Source organism: Takifugu rubripes, chromosome 19 (genome assembly GCF_901000725.2).
Source record: "Takifugu rubripes chromosome 19, fTakRub1.2, whole genome shotgun sequence".
Lineage (NCBI taxonomy): Eukaryota > Metazoa > Chordata > Actinopteri > Tetraodontiformes > Tetraodontidae > Takifugu > Takifugu rubripes.
Genome location: NC_042303.1, coordinates 12767337 through 12790556, shown reverse-complemented (window position 1 = coordinate 12790556; position 23220 = coordinate 12767337). Strand labels below are relative to the sequence as shown.

General features: G+C 42.2%; 1 protein-coding gene across 1 annotated transcript in view; it reads right to left on the bottom strand.

Annotated features, from left to right (window-relative positions):
* Window positions 1-19783, bottom strand: part of cdh22 (cadherin 22) — a 140438-nt gene extending 120655 nt beyond the window's left edge. The window contains exon 1 of the mRNA XM_029826994.1: window positions 19768-19783. The gene's annotated coding sequence lies outside the window, so the exon portion shown is untranslated. The remainder of the gene's footprint in view (window positions 1-19767) is intronic.
* Between the last annotated feature and the right edge of the window lie 3437 nt (window positions 19784-23220).

Sequence of the window (23220 nt, the reverse complement as noted above, 5' to 3'; positions counted from 1 at the left end):
ACACATGAGCCATTTTCAAGGGTAAATATATTCTGAACATACGGTGGTCCTGCAGGCGCAACGAGCAGGGCAGCGATGTGGGTTAGTTTGAGAAGAAGAAAGGCTGGAGGCACTACTTGAGGGTTTCATTTGTCTTCTCAATTACTCCTAACTAGAATAATACTGGAGGCTATGGTCAAAGGTTTCTCAACCAATTCCATTTTCCTGCCAAAGAAAATATATTTGTCAGTCAGGTTGTTGCGTATGAAAAGAAACGTACTTCCCCAGGTCCTAACATTGCTTATCAATATCAATATCAATATCAATCTTTATTTATTTATTTGGCACTTTTCATACGCTAGGTAGCATAAAGTGCCTCACAAAGGATAAAAACAGCAAAGAGAACAACAGAATTAAGAAAAGGACAGACACACACACATGCATACAACACACTTACACACACACACACATAAACAAGCTGAGGCAAGCTGAGACATGGCTGGGCACCGAGACCTGAGGCGAAGGAGACGCCACCTTTGGAGGCCCACCAGGCCGAGGGAGGTCACGGTCCGTGACCACAGGTGGTACCGCCACAAAGACCACCCCGACCCAGACAGACCGGAGGCTCCACACCAAAGCACAGAGCCCCCTAACCACCCAGTCCAGGGTCGACAATGGGACAGCACCTCCAGCGGTAGACCGGAAACATCTCCCAGCCTGGCAGGCCCCCATGAGGAAACACCATGAGGAGACACTGGAGCTAAAAACTGAAGGACTGAAACAGTAAATGGGATAAAAGGTATAAAAGCTAAAAGCTGAGGAACTAAGAATTGGAGTAGTAAAACAGTACTAAGACTACAGACTAAAACAGTAAATGGGATAAAAGGTGTAAAGACTAAAAACTGAGAATAAGAACTGAGGGAGTAAAACAGTACTAAGACTAAAACAGACTAAAACAGTAAATGAGATGAAAGGTGTAAAGACTAAAAACTGAGAGACTAAGAACTGAGGGAGTAAAACAGTAAAAGTGTCAAGTAAAATAAGGATAAGACATAAAATAAATTGAAAATAATCAGAAAATCAATTAAAGGCTTGATTAAAAAGGTGTGTCTTGAGCCTCTTTTTAAAAATCTCAACAGTCTCTGCGGCCCTGAGGTTCTCCGGCAGGCTGTTCCACAGTCGGGGACCATAATAACTGAAGGCCGCTTCCCCGTGCGTTTGAGTGCTTACATGTGGAATGGTTAAAAGGCCGGTGCCGGAGGACCTCAGAGTCCGCGAGGGTTGATAGAATAAAAGCAGGTCAGATAAATAAGTCGGGCCAAGACCATTAAGACATTTAAAAACTAATAAAAGAACCTTAAAATCGATCCTGAAACGCACGGGTAGCCAATGCAGCGATTCTAAAACCGGTGTGATGTGCTCCCGCCCTCTGGTCCTCGTCAGCACTCGTGCAGCTGAGTTTTGTAATAATTGTAGGTTTGTGATGCTCTTTTTTGGAAGACCAGAGAGCAGGGCATTACAATAATCTAAACGACAAGAGATAAAAGCGTGCATCAGCACCTCCGTGCTGGCCTGAGAGAGAAACGGGCGGACTCTGGCTATATTCTTCAGGTGGTAAAAACCTACCTTGGTTATGTTTTTGATGTGTGGAATAAAACTAAGCTCAGAGTCAAGGATCACACCCAGATTTTTTACAGATTGAGATGGCTTAAAATCCTTCAATTTTGGAAAAAGTTTCTCTCTCTGACCTTCAGGACCAATAACTAAGGCTTCTGTTTTGTCCTGGTTGAGCTGTAGGAAGTTTTCTGCCATCCATGACTGGATATCTAGAATACAGTTAAAAAGGGCATCAACTGGCCCTGTGTCATCAGGAGCCACGGCGATGTACAGTTGCGTATCGTCAGCATAGCTGTGGAAGCTGATGCCGTGGCTCCTGATGACATCCCCAAGAGGAAGCATGTAAAGATTAAAAAGGGTTGGACCTAAAATTGACCCTTGGGGAACCCCACACTTTGTCTCATGGATTCTCGAGGAGCATGTATCCATACTTACAAAGAAGCTTCGATCACTAAGGTAGGAGGTGAACCAGTTAAGAACAGTACCAGAGAGGCCGACCAGGTTCTTCAGTCTATTCAATAAAATATGGTGGTCTACTGTATCGGCGGTCAGATCCAGTAGAACCAACACCGTGAGCTTTTTGTTGTCTAGGTTACACCTGATGTCATTTAAAATCTTTAAAAGGGCTGTCTCTGTACTGTGGTTCATCCTAAAACCAGACTGATGCCTCTCTAAAATATCATTTGAGTTTAAAAAATCATTTACTTGGTTAAAAACAAGTTTTTCTAAGATTTTACTTAAAAATGGTAGGTTGGATACTGGCCGATAGTTATTTAAAACGCTGGGGTCTAGATTGCTCGTTTTCAGAAGGGGCTTCACCACCGCCGTTTTAAAGGAGGTGGGGAAGACACCCGTCTGAAGAGAGCAATTCACCATATATAAGAGATGTTCCTCAAAGAATCCATAAAATGTTTTGAAAAACGGTGTGGGAATTGGGTCTAAAAGGCAGGTTGTGGGCCTAACTTGGGAGAAAACTCGACCAAGTGTCCTCGCATCAACCAGGACAAAACTCTCCAGTGTCTCCTCAGGTGGAAGCAATGATCCAGGAGTGTTGTTGATTAAAATTTGCTGTGATAAAAGACTGGATCTAATATTATCGATTTTACTCCTGAAGTGGTCTGCAAAGGCCTCGCAGAGGGTGTCAGTCATTGTTGTGGGTTGTTGTGGGGTATTTTTTCAGTTGGAAAAACCTGCTAGGTTACCCATATTAAAGGGAACAATCCCATTTTACTTTGTGTGTCCAGTGGGAGGAACAGATGCTTCACAGCAACTGTTTCCGACAGCTTTGAAATATAAATTTACCTGGCAGGATTGCTTGTACAGCACCGTGGCACTATTGTACCTGTCGGATTGTGTTTGGTTAGTTGTGAGCTGTTTACATCCTTTTTCCTATACCACCCTGGACGAATTCCCACTTCGACAGAGAGAACTCTGGGAAGGGGCTGAGCCAAGTGAAATCAGGACCAGGGACTAAACTGACCACTTCTGGGCTGTAAAGTCCTCTTCATGACAATGCAGCTGCGGCCTCACAAAAGCTGCTCCATAAACATAATAACAGCTAACATCTCTGACGTTATAATCAATTTACAGAATTCTTACATGGCTTTATCTCAGAATAGTTATGTTCCGATAGATATGTTCTTCATTGTTTGGTATTAATAGTGGTAAGTTCTAAAGGAATTTAGATGAAAGCTGCAAAAAGACAGCTCGAGGCCCTTTAGACTTGATTAGACATTGATTTAGTCCAAAGTACTACTTAAGAATTCGTGCCTAGTTGGTAAACCTTCCAATGAAGTTCTCAAATCTGGATTTAGACGACTACTACGACTACAGGTTCATTTTCCTTTTACAAAAAAAAGCAGATTATAAGAAGGGAGTAAACCAAATCCAGTTTGGCACCACGGGGGAAAAAGTGTTACACTTTCAAATTTTTTGCTATACGCAGGATCTTCTGACTCTGACCCCAACAGCTACTCTTACTCAATTTATATTATATACTATGGTTGATATATGGGCCCTATATTACTTCTGATATTAGTTTTGGCACAGCTGGAAAATAGGGAATACACTTTGACAAGTGTGTGTCCAGGAGCAAGAGTAAGGAGAAAGAAGGCAGAGGAAAGCTGCTAGTTTGTTCCATGTCCAAGGAAGTCGCATCCCTTTATACCGCAGAGCATCTGAGCTGCACAAAGGCTCATTTTGTATTCAAGGAAATCTCCTTTTTTCTTTTCTTTCCTTTGCAAAAATGAAAACAAGAAAAACTAGTTTATTTTAAAGCTATTACATACCCTGCAAGAACAGAGGAATTTGCTCTGCCTCCCAGGGCTGTGAGCATGGAAGAACGATGCCGTCATTTTTAATTTTTTTTTTCTTTGTTGCATTCCTAGTTCCAGAGTTTTTCCAGCTTGTTCATCCCAGAAGAAAATAATCGTCTTCCCCTTTTTTTTTCTTCATTGTCTGATTGGCAGGACGTTGAAGTGGCCGTGGTCATTCCCATCTTTCCAACAGCAATGAAAAATCAGCGGACAGTTTTGAGGAACTCCACGTTCTTATTAGCGCCACCTCGAGAAAACAAATTCATGTTCTTGCAGAGTTGTTCAAAGCACTTTAAGTCATAAATTACATGTTTTTCTTCTTTGCCTTTTTAGTTTTTATTTGATATTATGCTCCAACCTAAAAATTTGTGTTTTTTTTCTTCTATTAGAGTCTTCTGAGACATGACACAAACTGCAGCATATCTCTCCTCTCTTGAATCCTGTTCACATGGCTCTCAGATCTATCTTTAGTTGTGCTAAGAATTTTTTTTATAGCAATGTCAAAGTGAGCTGCAGGCCCATGGTTAAAATAAACAATCCTGCCAGACATGCCCTTTTCAGTTTTGAGAGATCAAAGAAGAGCGACCGCGGGCCTAAATCAATAGCAGATCAACAGTGTTTTAGTAAGTGGATGTAAGCCTCTTGGTTCTCCTAGCGATAGCGATAGCTCCATCCACCGCATTTCAAATTGATGGGTGTCAGGCACTGCCAGATTACGAGCAACGGTCACCCGAGAAAGAGGAGAAAAAGAAAGAAAAAGACAGAAATATCAGGCAGGATAACAACACAGAATAAACACAGTTACTGCGGTTTACATAAAGTCCTGTATTAAATCAAAATGGTTTGGGATGGATATTTATTCATCATTCACATACATATTTGTTTAAATATGATTTCTACTGGCTCTTGCAAATTCCATAATGCTTGCTGCATTGCCCGATTTGCCCTTGAAATAAGACCAAAGTCCAATAACATACGCACATTGAGGAGCAATTACAAAGACAGGAAGGGAAACTACATAAAAGATGAAACTAACTACATTAAACCAAGGAAATGTGATAAAGCTCTGCATGTCTGAATGTCTGAGTTGAGGACAGAGTTGTCACAGATGGGGGAGTGTCTTCCTCCAATGAAAGGCTGCAATTCAACTTAGGAGCTAATGAAATATCTGCCAAAGGGACCTCTAATGTGTCTGCTGGTCCTAGCATGAGGAGTGGACCTGGAAATCTGAGCAGGAATCCTGTAGGTGGCATAGAGGAAACACGTCTGGAGCACCGTGTTCCTGCTAAAGTGAAGGCGTCGTCAAGAAATATCTTTGGACCGTTGCTGGTCGCTGAGCACGAAGAAGAAGAAGAAGAAGAAACAACGAGCAGTCAAAGCAGTTATCAAGCAGTCAAAGCATAAGTCACATGGTACCGAAATATTAAGATCTGGGAATCTTTTGGGCTGAGCTGCAGCGTTCCTGTTCTCTCCAGGGTAAAGGGCACCAGATGGATGTACCACTGGACTGGGATCTGAGGTAGACACCAGTTTGAAGCCTTGGGTTATTTGGCGTTGTGCTAAGGCCATCTTGTTGTCTGAGACACACTTTGTCTGCGTTGATGTTTGGACAGGCTGTACATATCAAAGTAAGATAAACAAACCTCCCCATTCCCACTCGTCGTTGCATTTTAATAGGATGTATTATTCACTTCATTCCTCAGATGTTTTCAGAATATTTTTCTGCTGTTTTTCCTCCTTTGATTTAAAAATATTTCAGCTGGCTGCCGTCCCACCAGATCCTCCCCCCCCCCACCCCCACCCCCATCTGTACAATAACCACCATCTTGCGATGACTTGTACTGGCTTTTGGAGCTGGTACCACTAACAGGTTAGTCTCAGACACTGGACTGTACGTTCTACCCAACAAAACAAAGTACACCTTCTACTGTACTGAATCTCTTTTTGCTGGTGTCCCGCCAGCACAGCAGGGACCACCTGTGCTCCGTCTCTGCTCCTCTCTTTTCTCATGAATATTTCGTTGAGCAGGACCACGGACCATAGTGGGGCTGCTCAGATTATTCCAGATTTTGGCTCCCATTTCTCATGGATTAACTTTATCCTTCATGTGGCACAAAACACAGTTAATACTCAGCGAATAACACCAAACATACCATAATATAGGCAAATGTGTGTATGACTGTCACCAGCGCATAAAAGAATAGGTGGATTCATTTCCATTCCATTTTCTAACCGTGCTTGCATATTTGACATGAAGAATTACCACAAATTAGCATCAACAATAGAACTTTATCCCCAGGTTTTTGCACTTTCAGAGCTAATTTCTTATCTGTGATTGTATCCTTGTTTCTGTGTTTCTACCAACAGTAAAGGCTTTTAAACAATATACCAAAATGTAGCTAAAAGCTAACACTTTAGCTAACACTTGACTGTAAAAATAACAACTCCTTTACATTTTCAGAGCATCTTTCAACACTTATAAATAAAATTGATGTCCACAAGCCAAAGCAACAGATGAACACTTTTCAGCATTTCGCGAAGGCTACAGGCGGGCTCCGTTTATCTCATTTGACAGACATCTGAAGTGTATCAGCTGTTATCGCTCATTTCATCTTCTGCAGCATGTGGGTAGAAAAGAGTGTGAGATATCACTCAGACTCCCACAACCCATGGCTAGATCACAGTCCCCCAGCGGGGGATATAAAGTACCACGACTTGATAATCTGTGCTGATTTGATCCCGTCGTCTCAGAGGCGGACGATCTCCCTCAAAGAATGCCAGACGGTTGAAAGTGTTCAGAGCTCATTTGCCATCTAAACAAGGCTGAAGCTCAACATCACTGAGACGTAATGAGCCTGCTCCTTATGTTTAATGTTGAATTGTTCCACAGCCAGTGTGAGTCAATGCAAATGCCCAGGCCACGTAAAAATAGCTTTTCATATTTACACAATTGGAGGGATGATATTGGTGAGATGGACGTGCAAATGGCAGTTATTTTCCAAAAGAGTTTCTTAAGTCATAATTTATTACCAAGGCACTGCATTACTCTGTGTGTGTGTGTGTGTGTGTGTGTGTGTGTGTGTGTGTGTGTGTGTGTGTGTGTGCGTGTGTGTGTGTGCGTGTGTGTGAGAGAGAGAGACAGACTATTTATTGAGCACCACTGATATCCACAGACAGTTTAACTAAAAAAGTTTATAACACAATTTTAAAGCAACAGCTCACAAATGCAGGAATCCCAATATTCCAGCACACCCTTACATGGCTCAGACTTGTACTGGTGAGTGCACATTTTCTCAAGAAGACATATTTCACAAGTGGATCATTTATTGTTTTCAGACTGGCATGTGCTGCCTGGGTCACGTGCAATAACTCAGGCTGAAATTCAAAAAACTTTTTTTTGTGTGTGTGTGTGTGTGTGTGCGTGTTTGTGTTATAACTGCAGATGCAATGCCAGGACCACAATCAAAGTATTCAGCTTCACCTGAGATTCCACAGTCTGAACTCAGATTTGAACCCACGACTTCAGCACATTTACAGTTCCAGAACTGAACCCTTCCTTTTACTACAGCAAGCAACTTTAGGAGAATATTCACATTCACCAAACCGTTGTAAATGAACTGAATGTGTTTTGCAAATAGAAACCGTGGTTTGCCAATATTCACAAAGCAAAACCTTAAAATAAATTCAAAAGAACAGTTTGTGCATAGCTTCTCACACGGCTTCTAGTTCGGGCTCCGTTTTTGGCACGTTTATGTCCAGAAGACATGCGCCACCATCTGGTGTGGAGGCCGAATTGTTGGCATAATCGATTTCTTCGGTACTTGTATATTTTTGTCCCGCATAAAAAAAAATATATATTTTTTTGAATGATGTTTTATATTTGCAAAACACAATCAGTTCGTTTCCAATGTCCTGGTATGGATTTAACTCTGTGTATTCTCCTCAGTCTTGAACTTGCAATAGCTGCTCGGACCTCAGCTGCTTTTACAGCTTTTGAACATGTTGCAGCGCAGAAATCACGCTCTCTCACTTTTGGTGTGGAATCAAATTGGATTTATTCACTAAATCTTTTGGCATGTTTGGGTGAGACGCGAGGCTGATTTGCTCCGGAGGTGCGTGCGTGCGTGCGCACACCATTAAACCGCCCCAGCTCCGAGACTAATTGCTGACCGCAGCGATAAGTGGGTCTCGTTCGCTCCTCTGTCTTGGAGCAGTGGAGCAGCGTGATGAGCCCCAAGGTCACGCAGAGCTCTGACTGACATGCACAACTTCTCCCTCAGCCATTCAGGGGCCTGTCTTGGCAGGACCTCCCTCTACCGCGCACCTTGGTTGGCAATCAGTCATTCACGACTTTGCTGCCTGTGACAGGCTGACATGAGCGGGCAAGCTGATAGATGGACTGGAGGAGAGATGGAGTGATTCCTGTGAGCGACACACTAAACCGGCATGATGTATAAGGCATTTTACAAGGGAGGGGGGCATGCTAGTGTCATGGAAGAAATCGAACTGAATGAGATTTTTTTTTTTTTTTTTTTTTGCAAACCTTTTTCTTCCTCGATTTTTCTTTTAAACCCCAAATTCAACGACTCAACTTCATTAAATCTCTTTTCACTCACAGAATAACCCCCCCCCCCCCCCCCCTTTGTTTTTATTTGCAGACAATAAAATCTTGAAACAAGATCCCTTTTTAGCCACAGTCTCCGTTGATAAGGATACAACAGAGTTGATGAAAGGTCCCAACGTAACATTTGATAACTATGTAATTCATGCTGTTCATGCTGCCTTTATAAAACCGTCAGATCACATATTGGGGGGGAAAAAATAAGGATCCTTGACCAAAATAGATGAGAAACACATGAGTTTCAGCAGTGATGGGAGACAATGGGGGACAAAGAGGAGAACAATAAACATACATGACAATAGAGTCAGTGATAATATTGTAGGTTATTGATGAGACATGGATCTATTCTGTATAACAGCAAGCATTTATGACATCCCGACATACTCGGCTTTGTCCACCAGCAGCTGTCATGAATTATCTGACACTGAATTCAGCTTTTCCATTTCACACATTCACACCACCAGGTGGTGACAAATTTACCACAAATGGCAGTTAAAGAATTGTAAAAGCAATAGCACAAATGTTATTAATGCTTCCCTACTGTTCCTTAACAGCTCCCAGGCTTCAGGCAAAGAAAGACAATTTAATTGGATTATGCGGCACATGAATATAGGACACGTGTTCTTGGTTTCTACGTGACATGAAGGCCATGCGTCCACCTCCTAATCTCTGCTAGGAAATGTGGCATACATTTCTTAATAAAAGCTCTTTTCTTCTTTAGAACTATTTATTTAATCACGAGGAGGAAGAGGGGGAAAAAAAGCGAAGCAGTTTTCATGTCATTTCTAACGAGCCACACTGCAGCGTTATATGGCAATTACAGACATACTTCAGCAGCCCTGCCTCAGACATAAACCGTAATTTTCATATACTGCGATTCATTAGATTTTATGAAAACTTTGAGGCAAACTGGGGCCCATTACCATTCCCCATCTCAGTCTCAAATAAGATAAAAAGAAGACAACTTCAAAAGCAGCAGAAAGTCATTCAGCCGGATACATTTTCTCTTTTTTAATCACCGTGTAATTTGTAAACTGTGTCCAGGCTAGAACAAAGTTAGATGAGCTATTTGCAAGACGTCTCCACCCCGTAGCTTCAGCGTTAGATGATCAGGCAGCCATACGCATCGACAAGCGGGGAATGAGACCAGTGTTACGCCCTGACACCATTAACTCTGTAAATCAAACCTCGGTTACTGCCGTTGACACCCCCGATGCTCCACGTTCTTCAATCTGCACTATAAATAAGCATTGCAGAACCTCCCGATGTGCAGGCGCGTCTCTAAAACTGTCCTGTTATGATGTCAACCTTGATGGTGGCAGTTTAAAATCTGCTGACTGCTTTGAAGCCACGAGATCGATGCCGTCTGTATTTAAATCTTGCCATTAACTCCCTCCTCCCCCCCCCCACTGACTCCAGGAATCAAGCAAATACAATGATTCCAGTGACCAACACAGACTTCCAAGAGGCGCCCACTATCAGCTAAAGCATGGGGCTGAATTCCCATTAGCTACGTTCTGTGATAAAAGCAGGGAAAACGGATGCGTGCTTTCGATTTGCAAGTTAAGTTGAGCCCCCCCCCCCGCCCGGCAAGAGCCAGGTATCCCTTCGGAACTGTGGTTGACAGTCTGATGTTTGTGAAGAAGTACTTCCAGATGAAGAAATTCTGCGTCACATCTGACCCCAGTGACACCCACACACACCCCATAATTCACAAGTCTGATTATTCTACTTTAGCTGACACGGTGCTGAATATAATGGCAGAAATTGTTCAGAGTGAGTGGAATCTCCATTATTCTTTTCACCTGCCTTTTCTGCATGATTTTCCAGTGGCTCCTGCTTTTACCTTGAAATTTGGGCTCTTCTTGAGCACCAAGTTGTGGCCTAAAACGAGGATTTTAATTGTGCTGCTTGTGTATTCTCCCGTTAAAATAGTCCTCAGATGACATCGGTGAAAGTGACTTTGAGGCGATACCTGCTGTGCTGATATGTCTGATGTTCACAAAAGTGTAGCTCTGCTCCCATGTTGGGAAGAGAAGAGTTCCCGTTAAACCTGCAGTTCTAAAAAGTTACTAGGGAGAAGTTGTTTCGGCGTGGGGTATGGCGGTGCAGAGAACCTGCTGTGGAGCGAGAAGGTTACGCAGCAGAGAGCTTCTTCAGATTCTTGGCTGGGTCAGGACCTTTCTTTGAGCACTTACGGGTCTGTGTTGTGCTACGGCCAAAAATAAATATTATTCTTATTATTGCTGTTGTTAATATTGTCAAGATTGTCTGCAGGCGCTTTACAGAAACCCAGAGAGCAGAACCAGACTCAAATCAGGACCCTCCTGCTGATGGCTGGCCGGGTAAAGGAGGAGAAGAAGGTGACAGGAGCAGGAAGAAGGTGCAGAAAGGGTATTTTCAACTGTTCCACTCACGTCAAGTTGTGGAAGTAGGGTGCTGCCTGTGGCACTGAGCAGTTAAAAGCGAAAACCATGGCTACTGTCAGAATAACTAATAAATGAAAGCCCCTATTTTTTACCATACAGTGTCCGTTCGACAGGTGATAGGTCATGGAGTGCTAAATTGGTTTCTTTTTCATGTTGTACAATTAACATTTAAGAAAAAGCCTTTAGCACCTTTTTTCTTGACAATAGTAATTTTAATGAAAATGCAAAACTCTAAAAAAAAGAGGAGAGGAAAACAGCAGCTCTGAGAAGTTTGACAAGAACAACAAAGACAAATTGGGCTGGAATTGGATTTGATTTCAAAAACTTTACAAAACAATAGATGGTTAAATCCTTAAAAAAAAGTTTTTTTTAAAATCAAACTTTCACTAGTTTACTGCTAATTGTAGATGGAAAATACTCGCTTTAATGGTTAGGGTCCAAATGGTTAGGTTTTAACAACCTATTAAAAGGTTTTTAATAGGTTTTAACAACCTATTAAAAATTACTTTAAAGAACTATTTATACTTACATCGTCAGTACTGTTTAAATAATAACTCTGCTTTCTTTTTGTGGTGCCTCGCTGTGACTTTCACTCACACTTAAAATTTGCTGAGTGACTTCACTTAGCGCATGTAAATTAAAAAGGGTAAACAGAAGAAGAAGGCGACTGAACTTCTCAAAAGAGTTCGCCTTTGAAACATTTGGATGTTTTCTAATGTCGTGTCAGCATACTTCCGAGTTGCTAAACTGCTAGCTCGCTATTAAATATCGTTGTGGTCTGATGTCTTGGGCCAACTGGAACTGGCCCAATACCCACAAACTGAAAGATGGCAAATTGGTATTTACTGAGTCAGGTGACATGATTTCAACAATGCACTAATGACACTACGTACTGTTCGTGTATACTGTGACAAAAATGATAGTTCAATTAAATGGTTTTGCTCAGCTAGCGTTGTTGAGCTGTGCATCAACACGTGCCGACATCGTCACACCTTCATTCACATTTATGGGGACAGTCTGGATGACGTGTTTTGTGCATCATTGCCACAAATGCATGTGCTCCAGAGAGCTATTCTACATAGACTGATAAGCAGACTGCATAAATGTAAATGCATACAGGTTGCACAGGTATGTAGAACAATTTGAAAAAAGCAGGGTCACCCCGGTACAGGTGGTCCGTCTCAATAAGGTACTTTGGTACTCCAGCTACTACTGCCTGTATTGTATGTGCGTCCTGAAGCGCATACATTTAATCACAACAGATTTTAATTCTTGATCAGCCCTTTTAAGACAGGAGGGCAGATAAGGATAATCAGACACGCACTCACCCTCCCTAAAACACTCAGTTTTGAGGATGGCTTAAAATGCCACCATTAAAAAACAAACAAACAAACAAAAACAAAACAGTGGACTGATTATTCATCTAATTTCCAAGAATAGTTACATTTGGAAAACTCGCCTTGTGGCGATGGAAAATACGTTTTTCACGATGAACAATAGCTAGCCTCCGTCATGGTGGTCAAATTTGGGCTCACACGGTGGAATGAATGGCAACACGTCATGAAAATTCAGCAACAACCCTGCACCATGCTTATAAATTCCCTTTGGTCACACTCACATTTTTCAAGAAAATTAATTCTGCTGACTGATTTGCTTTTGTAATGACCTAAAGGTATGCCAACACCACGCTCACTCATGTGGAACTGAATGACAATAGGAAGAAAAATAACATAGAACGGTCCATCCCATGTGTATATAGCTCTATACATTATCAGGGAGTTTGGATTCTTTTATTATTATTTATAATTTGAAACTGATGGATTTTGTCCACAAAGCTCTCCCCCACCCTTTCGCATCACAGGAAGTTGAATGCCGCTTTTCTGTCATCCATAGCATGAAATGCATCAACTGATACCTCAGATTAGCATCATAGCAGGGAAGGCTGCGATAAGTTGGCTGCAAAAACAAGCAATGGGGGAGGGACCTTGTTGAATTAACCCGTGTTCAAACTTTTCTAACACTTAACAGGAAACCAAAGAACGCGCGGCTAAAGGGAAACCCTGATGGCAGAATGAGCTGGCAGTTTTTTGTGTGTGCGTGTGTGTATGTTTTTTTTTTTTTTTTTTTTAAGAATCTTCCTTTTATGATTCAAAATAAAGTCAGGTGAAACAGCTTTGGCCTTTACACGTGAGCTATGTGTATGGCATTTCCCCAAGCTGCTCTGTGCTGCCACATCAAAATATGACATCAATGTGTCTTTGGTAGAAGCGGCATTGTGGTACATTTTACTCAGTTTGCGAGATGGAAAGGGCATTTTCAAAACAAGCCCTTTCTGTTTTGTCATTCACACACACCCACACAGTCTGTTGCACCACACTGAGCCCCATCTGACAACGTTGCAGCTATTGTTCTTTCTGTATTGAGCTTTATGCGATCCGACAGCTGATATATTTGCTTTATTAGTTTGCTTTTTTGATTTTTAAGTTTTTCCTCTAAACCAACATAATAAACAATTATCAACGGTCTTGAACAGACTTGTGATTTATTTTTTTAATTATTGTTTTCTAAGCACAGCAGGACAACTGTCACAGAGATAAATATGAGAAGTGCAACAGAAAATTTATTGTTACAGATTTATTTATTCGTTTTTAAGTTATGGCTCATAGTGCTTTGGTGGATCCCGTGTTTGGAGCAATAAAGGAGGGAAAGGGAGAAAAATCATTGCCTGGGCAGGAGTAAAACATGAAATCCAACTGCTTTCGTAGGATGGGTTCCCACAAAATCAAACATTGGTCCTCTGACCGTATATTCTGGAAGCAACTGCAATTCCTCCCTGCTCCATGTCTGCCCACGACAACTTTTCCATCTCTGCTCATCTGCTTCTTCAGTTTCAGACGTTTGTTGCACTTCCAGCACCCCCTCTCTGCTCATGCCCTCTCTCTACTGGACGGTCCCTTTACATTCACACTGTACACAAACTGCGCCAGGGTTCACTTGAAGACAAACTGTGACCCATGTTATCAAGTGGACCAGAGATTACTTGTTTGGTGTGCACCAGAGTTCTGGAGAGTTCAAAGACCTCACAAAAAGTTGACCATCCGAGGAGAGACCCGGCCCATTAAAAGTGGAACCAAGAGGTGTAGTGTAAAAGCATCTTAAGAACGTCAGGTTCCACACCCCTGGATACTGTTGCAGATGAGTTAGTCCCATCAGTCCATGCAAAGAGTCATTTACAGGCAAGTAGCAACAGTGGAGATGGAATTGAGCACCTAAATCAGAGCTCTGTATCAGAAAAGAGTTGGAGCCCCCCAAAGATAACCCCCTACACCCAGTGAAGGGCATCACTTCAGAGTGGATAGTCTGGCCATCTCTGCTGAAATTTCTCCCCCCACAAACCAGACCTGGTGAGGCTGGCTGGATTGAGCAAGATCTGATTTGTGAAAGGTCAGGTAAAGGTAAGGTTCTCTAAAAATCAGTAAGTGTCTAATTGGGCTTTACAGCAGACGTTCCCGAAATTTTAACCCTAAGGCAGAGAACACATTTTGGGCACTCTTAGCCCCATTTCTGTGTGACTTTATAGCCTTATTCAATAATTGCCTATTTTAGTTGGCCGCCACTTTAAAACCATTGCGTGAGAGTATAGTTTCATTAAAATACAAGACACTTTACAGTAAATAATTGGCTGAGTAAAGGCATTAAAATACTCATTCACCTAAAAAAGCTATTCTGACCCCGAAGTGATGTGCACAGTATTCTATAGTGAGTGTTAAGGGTTAAATTCTAAGGATCAATGTGTATCACTTCAAGGGGATTGGTTACAGAGAGGAACAGGCACAACACAAGGCACTGGAGCCACAGGGTATCAACACAATATGTTATCCAAAGTATCAAGTGCAAAGTTTCAACTTATTACTAAGATCCAAATTACAACCAAATTGATTTCTGTGCGAGAATCAAGCTCAAAAGAATTTGGCCTGCTTCTTCAAATTCCACGCAGTTCCTGCGGTGTTATCCGTAAAGTTCAGCTCGCTTCAGTCAGTGTGTCTTAAATCAGTGCAGTCTGTAACTCTTAATCGGTCATACCACGCGGTGCTCGCCATCTTCCTCTCAGGGAGAATTGGAGATCCAAGGTGCCTCTGACCAGACAGAATGATTGATCTGTATTTCAAACAAAAGATTACAGGCAGCAGTTGCTGAGAGCTCCAGTCTCTCACAGATAAACTGCAAAATAGAATATTGCAGATCATATCTCTGACGGGATTATGTGATACAAGCTATTACATAAGCTATTCTCTCCCCTTCCCCTAAAAATCACATATATTACACCGCCCAAAAAACAACAACAGACACCTCTGCAGGCATAGAGATTGTTTGTGTCTTTAAGCATCAGTTAACCTGCAGTTTGTAAGGATGCCATCAACTTAAACATTATGCATGAAGCTGATTAAAGGTGGGGGGGGGGGGGGGGTTATGGTTGGCTACACTGTCAGTTATGATATTGCAGACTTGTCTTGATTTTGCCTCATACCACTTCTGGATATTTGGATTTTTTCCATCTGCCAATTAACAACGACAGGACGTTGTCGCCAACTAGTGGTCGGAATGTCAGTTACACCCAGTGAGAACCACACTGTTAAAACCCAATATAGTAGCTTGTTCGCAATGTATCAGCATTCTACACACATATGTCAGTAAAGTACCAATATATGGTACATTTTGATTGAAAGTCCAGTTTTGTGAAAATTTTTGTGTAGATATATAACCTTCCATTTTTTGCTGTCAGAGCAAAAATTAAAAAAAATATGCAGACCACTGCAGTGCACTTCATTTTAGCTTGTATCTTTGTTGTTGTTATTTACAACTCTGCATAGAAGAGCAGCAGCCAGACGACTAATTATTACACATTTAAAAATACGCACCATACTAAAGAAAGTCAGGGGTAACAATAAAAGTGTCTGCAAACATTATATTGGCACATACCATTACCACTTAATCAAGCATCTTGAATGCAACAAATTACAGTAGTGCCTTTTATCCTTCCCTCTGTGCACAATGTGCTTACACCCACACAGCCATGTCAAGGAATCTGCTCGCTGCAAAGCTCCTGATTGGATGGATATCTCAGTGCACTTCTCCATCAGAATGTCAACAGGACTTGCGCATACCTACCATTGTGTTTGTTACAGCCCAACACCCTTTTACCCTTCACGGATCTCAAATGCTCAAGTTGAAAGCTTTTTTAAGTGTTTTCCCTCCTAGTCGGATGTCTATGCTGTGTTTACATCAACACTTCTCTTCACTCTCTGAATAACAGAGCAGTTGGGTGTTATTTTGAGGTTTTTTGGGTTTTTTTTTTTTTTTTTTTTAAACAACAGTTTCTGTTCCTCAACATTTATTCAAGACTTCAATTTTTTGTTATTTAGAAAATACAAATGTGCTTTTTTGAGCTCCACCATTTTTGACCATCACTGGAGCAAATTCAAACACAGCAATGACTTCAGTTCACAGCAGAGTTCAACAGTCTCCAGGGGGCTGATGGACTAGCGTTTACGAGTCATGCATGTGTGAAATGGGCGTGCACATCTGTGTCACGTGAAAATATCCTCAATTTTGGCCCCTTTTCCTGCCACATCTATGCAGAGGTCCTGAGCGAGCCCTGTGGATAGCCATTAATGAAGAACTAGTGAGGCTTATAAAACCTTAATGGCAATCCGGCACCTGCATGGATGTCAGTATGGGTCGAGCCCAGCCAATCATCTACACAGAGAATCTCTAATTCACTATGTGGAAGGGGGAGGGGGGGAGTGCTCCCCATGAGAACAGAGACCTCTGTGATCTCTCCTCTGAGGCTGGCGGTGAAATGGGCTATTCTGAAATCATATGAGATGTTTGTGTTGGCAGAGTGTTTTGAAATGCACAGACAGACCGCAGAGGACTCACGGCTGTCACGGTTCACAGAGAGACAAACTGCAGGTAGAAAACTAGCATTAAAGCAGGGTTTGCTAGTAGAGTATGTGGTCTGAAAAGACTACACAAACTGTTTCAGGACATATCCACTTCCGTACAGTCTGTTTTAAAACCAAGGCCACCTCTAAAAAAAAGAAAAAGAAAAGCAGGTGTGCCAACATCTCTTAAGTGCTTTTCTACTTATCCTTGAACATGCCTGACATAATCGGCTATTGAGCCAATATTTTCCCCCAGTTGTTCAGTCTGACTCGTGATTTATGCCCGATGTCAAGCTGTAAACTATGACCTATTAGTGGTGATGAATGGTCACTCTGTCTCCACCTGTTTGCTGCAACAGAAAGTACCTGTCTTGGGACAGTTTTTTCAGTCTTTCCCTTTTAAAGTTTGTCTTGCACAGGATGCACAAATGACAAAATTGCTGTTTATTTATTTCAAGTAATAGCAAAAGAGGCAAGTCCCTTTCTTACTAAGCTGTGCAGGAACATAAAATGGAAAAAGATTTTTATGTATATGAATTTCTCACATAACCACCATTTGTGGGAGCACCCTGAGAAAATCCAATTGTTTCAGCTTCAACCATCCAGTTTCTACCATAACTTATAGAGAGGCAGGTTTCCAGTTCTAGCACTACTTAGTTTCAAAGACTTTGAGTGTTCTGTGGTCCAACTTTGTAATTAATCATCAAAACTGAGCTAAATCGGCTAATTTGAAAGACAGGCCACATCATCCGATTGCTCCAAATGATTCATGTCTTTGCATGCGTTTAAAAAATCTCACACTCAGCTCTCGCCTGTCTATATGCGTCTGCTTCCTGTGTCATTCATAATGGTGAGAGTCTGATTAGGGGATAATGTTGTCTTTATCAAGTATGGGCCTCAAGTTACAAAATTGTGATAATTTCCATGAAACTGTGCTAGCCTAACACAGTGAGACCATTGCTGGAGCACTAGCATGCTGCTACACTTTTATATTATATTATCAGCAGCAGTTTCTGGTCTGCTCTCAGCTGGGTTGTCAATCATGATTGTTATGAGATTTAGGAATTTATCATAATCACATACATCACAGAAATGAGTGAAAGAAAACTCCTGGATCATAGAAGGCACATAAAAGCCCGAGTGGTGGGGATGAGAAGGAGATCAGATACCTGAGAGAGCCAGTGTAATGAGGAGCTGGACTTCTACCAGGGGAGGGGTTGTTCCAGGCGTCCCCCTCCGAGGAGGAGCCGCCAAGGCGGGCCCCGGACACAATTCTACATTTCTCATCCTACACCCGAACACCTGTGTTTTATCCCATAGGATCAGGAGGAGGGAACCGGGGAGAAGATGATCTGCAATGCTCCTGCTGAAAGTGCTACCTCTGTGATCCAAACCCAGATAAATGGAGGCAAGGGGAACGGTCCATAATGCGCTAATCTGACGCTTTGTCAATAGAAATAAAGACTCCGTTTCAACTTAGCAGGACTGCAGAGCTAAGGCATGACTCTTTGTCTTCTTTGAAGTGGACGAACCAGAATAAAGAGCTGCCACACTGGGATATTTCCCCCTCAGAGGGTGTTTTTCAGTTGGCAAGGTGTGTTTGCAAGACACGCTTGATTCTAACGTTTAGAAAGCAGTGATGGCCTGCCACATAAGGAGAAGCACTTTTGTCTCCCCTTTAAGCATGCAAATACTGATTTTATTCCACTAGATGCAAAAATTCACCAACTATGATTTCTAGTAGTTTTCTGGCTTAAGGGGGGGGGGATCCCTGGAGCCTGGAATCCTCAGGATGTGTAGCTTTCATCCCAAGCTACTCAGAAATATAAAACAAAGCAGGTGTCGCATTAGCACACTGGTGAGAGTGAAGAGGACAAAATCAGAGGAAAAGTGGACCAAATGGACTGTAAAGTTACAGCAATGCCCCCCAAAAGATCTGTAGAAACCTGTGTACGTCAGCAGTGTAGCCAGTGCATTACAGTGTATGCATTTAAAGCATCAGCTTATGCTTAATAGAGTAGTGAATTAAGGATGTCGGAATGTCAGCGGTCAACATATTTATTGAGGCTTGATAACCTCTGCACACATTGTAAAGAGTATGATCGATACGATTTATTCCGTTTGTGTGAGCGCTGCTCTGCTGCAGAAAGGCTTTATTTTTTGAAGCATGATGGGGGATTTGAGCTGAGCATCTGCTACAATGACAGCTCCAGAGGGCATTTTAACAGGGGCACTGAGAATGATACATCTGTGACCTTTCTGCTTCTCAGATAAACATGAATGAATGCTGCATCCCACGGAGATGAATTATAACACAAAGGTGCAAAACACAAATGGAGGATTCCTTGATTAAGCCGAAAACGAGCCTTGTCGGATTATTTAGCGACATTTGTTTCCAAATAACTTGAGGATCAATTTAAATTCAGGTCAATGCAAAAAATGTGTTTCATCAGCTAAACATTAAAAGAGTAAACAGGTTAAGTACCTGTACCCAGAAGGAACTGGAAGAAGATGCTAGGAAAAGAATATGAGTCTATTTCCTCTAAATTTCTTCTAAATATAACAATCTTGGCAAATGGACTGTGAATGGATGTAGACAACAGAACAAACTATGACAACACTCAAGTGACTAAACTAAAATAAAGATGAAAGTAAATAGATTACATAGAATACCCTGACATGCTCTCACGGTCCTCCCCACCTGGCAACGTGACAACGTGCCACTAACTCCAAGTATGTTTCCCTTGACACACCTGAATGTAACAAACATCTTCTTAATCATCACTCAATTTAAAGGTAAAACAGGTGTCTCACAGTTCTGAAATCACATCTCTGGCATCAAGATTGAAAAGGGAACCCACCAAAATGCACAGCACACACGGTTACAACAGTTGTCCACAGTCAGCCTCCGGTGCCCTCTCCAAACCCTGGTGTGAGCTTCAGAACAGGACAGGAGGCCCAGGTGAACTCCCAGCCCTATTTGTAGCACCTGCGTTTCTCCTGGGTCCTAGTGCCCTCCGCTAACCTTTCCTGCCACACCTGCCCCCCCCCCACACACACACACACAAACACAAACACAAACACACAGTTCGTTGTTACTCCTCCCCAAGTTATGCTGTTGTTGAGCTGTTTGTGTACCGACAGCAGGACATTAAACAGGTCATTCTGATGACATGCTGTGGTTCTTTAATAGTGCCTAATTGTAATGGAAAAGGTCCAAGAGGTATCAGGTGGTGTCGGAGTATCAGGAATAGTAATGTGTTGTGTTCCAGCTTCCATGAGCCTCAATTGGAAATGTTCTTTGTTGTGCATCTCAGGCTCTCACTGGCGAAAGCAACTGGCCATCTGGAACTAAAGTTCTTTCTCACACTCTTGAGCCCACTTCTCTACAACAGAAGAATAGCCATAGACCTTTCTCTGCCCAGAGCGTCCAAAGATTCCTCTATGCCTTGTAAGGAATAGGCTTCTTTGAGAAGCCTATAGTCCACTCAAAGCCTTCTGCTCCCATTCTTTTATTTCATGACCACTACTGGGGAAGCATAGGGGCTGGAGCTGCATCTACCAAGACCACTGGACAACAACTCCTGACTGATCCTCCAGCATCCTGCCCTGCTATTCTTGCTCAGAGGAAATTGCAGCCCATGACACTCTTTTGATTCTAAGGTTTAGCTCAGTGTCAGCAGTGATGGCCTGCCACATAATGAAAAGCACTTGTGTCTCCCCTTTAAGCATGAAAATACTGATTTTATTCCAAGAGATACAAAAATTCACCAACTATGTTTTCTAGTAGTTTTCTGGCTTTAAGGGGGAAAAAATCTGTTCTTTGAATCTGTAAAACGGACTTTCTATCATTAAGGTGCAGACAACATAAAATAGAAACATTACTAATCAAACGCAAATGTCCAGTGTCTAATTTTTGTTCTCTTTATTATGTGTGTGACAACATTGTTGTGCATTTTTTCAGACACCTTCAACTTCTGCTCGTTCCTGCTCTCAATAATCCGCCGTCCTCATCATTATAGGCTCCATTACTGATATTATATCATGTTTTATTCAACACGGCCTTTAGTGCAATGCATTTCATAATCCGGCATGCTTGCCACTATGGTTTCTGGATTTATATCATTTCCTCACCAGCGACTACACCAGAGCAGGGGATCATTTTCTGTCTCCTGTCGATAAATCTTTTATTGCAAGTCAATAAGCTGATGACATTGGACAGATAGGTTTCCAAACACTTCCCTTTTCTCCTAAATAATGGGACTGATTTAACACCTTAATTAAATTATTCAGGGCTTCAGGCTTCTTCATCAGTTAACAGCTTCATTCTAGATTAAGTACCTCCTACCTTAGAAATGATGTACCAGTATATGCAGTATGATACTATATTTTACTGGGGTTCTCAAGATGGCCTTTTAAAACATTTTTTTCCTCGCCCTCATGTGGTTAGAATTATGCTTTATTTATTATGTGGGGATGTATTCATGCCTCAGTGCTCTACATGCATCAGAAGTCCCCTTTTCTTTGTCCATGCAGTTGATCCTTTACCAAGTCCGAGTTTACATCAGATTCTTTTACCCAGATGTGTTTATGAGATAGAAGAAAAGAAAATTCTTCGAGTCATTTTTTTTTTTTTTAATTTGCTGCTCCATGAAACGCAAGGTGCGGTGTCACACAAAAACAAGCCTTCTGAAGATCGCCTTCAAATCTGGGGACAGTCCAGCTCCCGTCCAGGCAGAGACATGTCAGAGCCAAACTACTGTACAGACTGAATATGTGGCACTGAATCCAACATGAAAGTACTCTTCCATGCTTTTAATGATCAACTGCATGGGAAAACCATGTGAAGTCGGGCGTTTTTTTCATTAAAATCCCACCTGACTCTGGAAACGCAGCATCGGCTCTAATCGGCGCAGCGACTGCAGCCGTTCACTTACACTGCATTTACAAAAATGTGCACGTGCAAGTAGAATGGCCTATTGTGGCTTCGATCTACCCTGCCCCCACTCTCCCACTCTCTCCTGTATAATTTTGCACAACTCGACTTTCAAGTCTACCTTGACTTGAAAGGCTTTTGCACTCTTTCTTTATTCTTTTTTTCCTCATCCAACATAAGAGGACCTAACCACAGGCCTGCAAGAAGAAACTGTCCAGAATTCAATGTATAGCTATAATGCTGCCCCCCCCCCCCCCCCCCCAAGAAAAAGCAGATTCTTTATGGATTAATAGAAGGAAGAGGCCATTTGAGCTGGTTCTTTAATTCAGAATGGCCTTTAAAGGTATGTCAGACTCCCAGTAGAACCAATTATAATGCTCAGAGTTTTATTGGACCATGTTAATACCGTATATCTGACCATCCTACAACAGTGAGCTGCTTTACCTAGTTACTAACGGCTCTTTGAAAGAAAAAAGTAGCAACCTCAAAATCTATTTCAAATAAGAGTCTCAGGTTTTTCTGTTCATTGTAAGAAAACAAAGCGCAAATTTAAATTATTCTCATCATCCTTTTTGGTTTTTTTACACCTTTGATGTTGCTGAAGCATCATCAAAGGATTCTGCGGACCTGGTTAGTCCATTTAGGAGTTGGAAAACGTCCCCTGACAAGAGAACGTGGTGTTGGTGGTACAGGCTGTCAGTACTCTGATGTACCAGTTGGCAGGGACTGCAAGGTTGAAGGCGGCGGAGGAATAATCTGTCTTCAGACAGATGAGTTGGAAGGTGTTAACGTTGGCTTGGAGACAACAGGTTTTGGCCAACATTTTGAAGTTTTTTGGGGGGGTTATGGCCATATTTCCACATGAAAGACAAACAGATGAGACATGACCTCATTTTATCTTTCCCAGCACAGTTGCAACACTTGTATTTGACACACCTTAACCAAAGAGCAGGACCAAAGCCAAACTGAACAAGGCGAACGTCACAAACTTTATGAACAGCAGGTTAGACAGGAGGGACAATGACTCAGAGGGGGAAATGCAGTTTGTACGGAAGGCCGAGAAAAGGCTTTTCACTGAGAGCGAGGCTACATTTCCTTCTAATACAGAACCATTGGTCTTGTATCTGGGTCTCAATTATTCAACAGGAGCGCGGCAACCCCCTCTGAGGAGGAAGTAGATATTGGACTCTACATTACCTTCTCGACAGGGGAATAGCAGGACGGCGGTACATTCCACCTGAGAGGCTCTTCTGGGACCAGGCACCAGCTGCGCCCCTAATGACACCATCCATTTCTTGGGGGCCTCCTGCAACACAAATACAGCGATTTTACAATTTATACACATCCGCGTTTGTGACTTCCCTTCTGCGACGTCCGC